At 34.0% G+C, this 4,414-nt stretch overlaps 1 long non-coding RNA gene across 1 annotated transcript; it reads right to left on the reverse strand.

The window, feature by feature from the left end:
* Window positions 1–2,130: 2,130 nt before the first annotated feature.
* Window positions 2,131–3,979, reverse strand: LOC132268705 (uncharacterized). Its single transcript, XR_009469346.1, has 3 exons — window positions 3,658–3,979; window positions 2,455–2,520; window positions 2,131–2,190 (listed from the first exon to the last, which is right to left on the reverse strand). It is a non-coding gene; the product is annotated as an uncharacterized LOC132268705 (long non-coding RNA).
* Between the last annotated feature and the right edge of the window lie 435 nt (window positions 3,980–4,414).

Here is a 4,414-nt window from a genome sequence, read left to right on the forward strand (position 1 = left end):
ACGATCTTGGTATCAATATTCCATCCACATAAACAAGTGGAATATTCGGTCCTTGTCCTATTTTTGTAAGGAAAGATGTGGATTTGGTAAGATCTTGATACCAATTTTTCATTTTTGCGGGTTCAAAGTCCAAATGTACATCAACAAACACATTCACCATATTGAAAACTTCACTAAACTTTCGTACCATATTGTAACAGTCTTCAGCGATGTGAAATATTGGATTCATCTTGACAAGAGTCCAAAATTTTCTATTAAAAAAAATAAAATAAAATAAAATAAAATAAAAAAGAAGAAATTTTTTAGTTACTTTAAGTGTTCACAAGTCTTGTAATTATTGAAATACTTCGTCATCAATTGGAACATCTTGAATGGCGGCATTAAGCGAGCCAGACTAGGGGACATTGCAGCTCTCTCATATGTCATTTTAGAATAAGCAGCAACGGTTAGTGTAAGTTGTGTAACCAAATGAGCAAATTGCTATTGGTCTTTGCACATTGCAATTGCAGGATCCATCCCTGCAAGCATATTGGTTCCACTCTTTATTCATAGAATAAAAAACTAAATAGCACATCTTCCAAAAAAAAAATTTGATTTTATAAAATAATTTACTTTATTTAATAGTTAATACTAGAGACATTGAAAAATATAAGCACAAAAGGTTCCAGCAAAATTTCTTACAGGAAGATTGGCAAAGAATTTTAAGGATCCCCATTAGCTTATCTCATGGAGAGGATAGGCAAGTGTGGATATGGGATTCTAAAGGGCAGTTTTCGGTTAAGTCGGCATACCAAGTTGATTTGAAATTAAAGAAGGCACCTCTAGTCACAGCAAATGCAGGGAGGGGGGGAGTGTAGTAAGGTTGTGGGTAGGAATCGATTGTGGGCATCATTGGAACAGATGTTGTCCGCTCTTCGTGTTGAGCGTTAACTACGTTGAAGTTGTGCATAGACAGTAGGATGTGTGGTGGTTGCCAAGGGCGGATCCAGGATTTCTCAATGGGGTGGGCTAAATCAAAATATATCTAAGTATAAAGTTACAAACACATATATATATATATGTATGTATGATATATGTAGTATCATATTAGATTAGTAAAGTAAGTTATAAATATATAATATTAATTATTGTCTCTATCTATAACTTTGGGTGCATCAGAGCTTTCCATTTCATTGTTGTACACTTCTAGATCCGAAGCATGAAACAAGCCAAAAGCTCACAACCCTATCGTTGGTTCACAATTGTCGTACACTTTTGTGACCCCAACCATATATCTTTCTCTCCACAAATGGAAAATGGAACTCAAACTTAGCAAGGTTACGTTCGTCGACTGGTTTACCAACTTGCCAATAAATAGTAACCAAAACAGGAGTCAGATGTCATACTCTGACGAGAGAGGGGACAAGAACATATCCGACAATCACGTTTACAAGCCTGAATGAAAGCCAAAGAGCATACATTTGATGAAATGCCACCACAAGTCAAACTGGCTTTAGCACTCATAATAGACAAGATCACTCAGAGAGCTTATTTTGTCCTAAGTTGGGTAATTCTTATTGGTGGACTCTCTCTTCTTTGCTGTTTCAGTTTTAACATTTCAGAAGCTCTATCAATCCTCAAACTGATAAATGCATAGTCTTCTTTTTCTTTTTCTTTTTCACAGATAAAATTAAGGTTTAGAGTGATGAAAAAGAAGAGAGCCCAAGTAGATGAATCATATTACACACCATTGTTTCAGAATTTCAGGAACTGAAAAATCATGTGTGAAGTGACCAAAGATTCTTGTAACTAAAATAATTAGACACTATGCTCAATAGTATGTCTTCAACTCTAAATTTCCTTCAATTCTAAGTGCTTTGACTTAATTTGAGTGCATTAACAAATTATCAACATCATCAGTCATCATTGCTAGAGTCAACGTTGACATCAACATCCTAATAATGTTGACATTAACATCCTCATCTAGAATCGTCATCTAGAATCACGTAATCTTCTTGCATAGATATACATTTGATTAAGATAAACTGAAAAGAGGCTTCCTATCATAATTGGTCATTTTAAAACTAACATCACTGCTACAACGGTAAGGAGATTTATATAATTCAATTAGCTAGGCAAAAAAAAACATACCTATTTTCTTTTTCCCTACTCCACCCATTCCTAATCAACTATCTTCTTTCAGAAAAGAACCTATATTATCAAGACAAAAGAGGAAAAGTTTTAAAAGCGTTAATAAACTTGTAAAACATATATTCTGAAATTGAAAACTAAACTTTCAAGTCTTTAATTCCCATTAATAAATTGTTCGAGTATCACATCATAACAATATGATATATATGTATGTAGAAACCAAAAAAAAAAAAAAAGAAATCAGTATGTGAAACATGAATAAATAAACGTAACCAATAGCTAAAAATGCCAATTAAAATTTTAGAAAAAGTAAGAGTTTGTTACCTGATGACTGAAGAGGCATGTTTCTTGACCCTTGTTCTTGCTAAATGTTAAGGCCCGATCCTAACCCTAAAAATAAGAAAACACTCAAGTTGTGAGAAAGAGGTTTCACAATCTCACTCATAATAATTAAAACACCACCATCTAAGTACTATCTGTATCACGTATCAACCCAACCCAACTATGCTTTCAGTCAAAATGTTAGACACCTATCCGTAGAAAGAGGTGTGATTACGGATAGGTATGATTAGAACATATTATACTCAACTCTTATGTTAAATTAATCCAATAACAAAGTACAATGCATTAGTTTAGGAATAATCTTCAAAATTAACAAATCAATATCCTGATATTCTGCATTCTAATAACAAAAGAAAATCAAAAACCAAAATTTGAAAATAAAAATATGGGAGAAAGATTGAATATATCCTTCGTGCATTACACAGATTGACAATGTTTCTTTATACAATTGACTAATTAAGGCATAGAAAATCCTATTTGGGTACTTAATAAAAAAAATTACCAATTTATTTCTGAACAATTCACCACTCAGTACCCTATCTCTTCTTTTGACCAATTTACTAATCCTATTTGAGAATCTACTAGTGGAAGCAGAGTGTGAGGTAGTTCATGGCAAACCCCTTCCAACACTATGGAATTCACTTAAAAGCATGCTTTTTTAACTATTTTAATTTCCAAGAAGTAACTTTAGAGCTTTACCCTATATTAAGTACTTTTGCTCGTCAAAGTTTTTGTTATGATTTTTTTTTTTTTTTAGTTTTGAAAAGATTTCCATCTTCAAAAAGCTTGGCATGTTGATAAAAATTGTTTCAGATTCAATCTCTGCAGATTTCTAATCCAATTCAGATTCTTTTTTTTTTTTCTTTTTTCATGACCAGATTCAATTTTTCTTGTAGACATAATTGAGACAAAAAATAAATAAATAAATACAAGTTACAGAAATAAAAAATATATATATTTATTTTGCTGAAATAAAATGTAGATTACAGTGATTACCTCAAAATGCAATGCAAATTTTGTTACTTTATATTGTAAAATATATATGTGTGTGTGTATATATATATATATAAGATCATAAAAAATTTCACCGAATAGGATTTAGTTTGCAAAACAAGAATTACAGACGATGATTAGTTAATTTAAAAATAAAAAAAATAAAAAAAATAAAAAAAATAAAAACCATACAAACGAGTTAGCAGTTGCAGAGAGAGAGGGGGGCAAGCTTGAGAGTTGAGAGACAGCGGGCCAGCGGCTGAAGCTTGCGAACGGCGAACCCGAACTGGAACAGCGGGCGATGGAAACTGAAAGATATGGGTTTTGATTTTTTGAACAATCTGAAATGATATGCCGATATGGGTTTTGATTCTTGCAGACAGATAGATAAACTGAAATATATATGTTTTGAACTGCTGGTTCTTGTAGATTTTGTAGTTTGCAGTTGCACGGAGAGAGAGGGCAAGTTCAGAGTCGAGAACGAGAATAGAGATAGAGGCGATTGGGGAGGCTGAAATGATTTGCCCTAAAAATACTCCGTATTTTGTTTTTTTGGTGACCCATCAGCCATGGGCCTATAAATTTTGAGGCTTGGCAACCCCTTTGTTGCCTTGGGTCAGGGTCGGTCCTGGGCTAATTTGGCTTGGGCCTTCATTTGAGTATAAATTTTGAGGCTTGGCAACCCCTTTGTTGCCTTGGGTCAGGGTCGATCCTGGGCTAATTTGGCTTGGGCCTTCATTTGAGTATAGTGGCTGTGTTGACTTGGGCTTGATTGGGTGAGCTAATTATATTAATAATTTTTTTTTTTGTTGAACTAATTTTTTTTTTTAGGGAGTGGGCTCAAGCCCATCATCAGAGGTCACCCCTACATCCATCCTTGCTGCCAATGCCAATGCCGCCCCTTTTGCCTGGGGGGCCATATCCTCCCGTTGCCACCACCACTTCTACT

Source organism: Cornus florida, unplaced genomic scaffold (assembly GCF_030987335.1).
Source record: "Cornus florida cultivar Cherokee Brave unplaced genomic scaffold, ASM3098733v1 CherokeeBrave_3.0.0_Hap2_Chr08, whole genome shotgun sequence".
Taxonomy (NCBI): Eukaryota; Viridiplantae; Streptophyta; class Magnoliopsida; order Cornales; family Cornaceae; genus Cornus; species Cornus florida.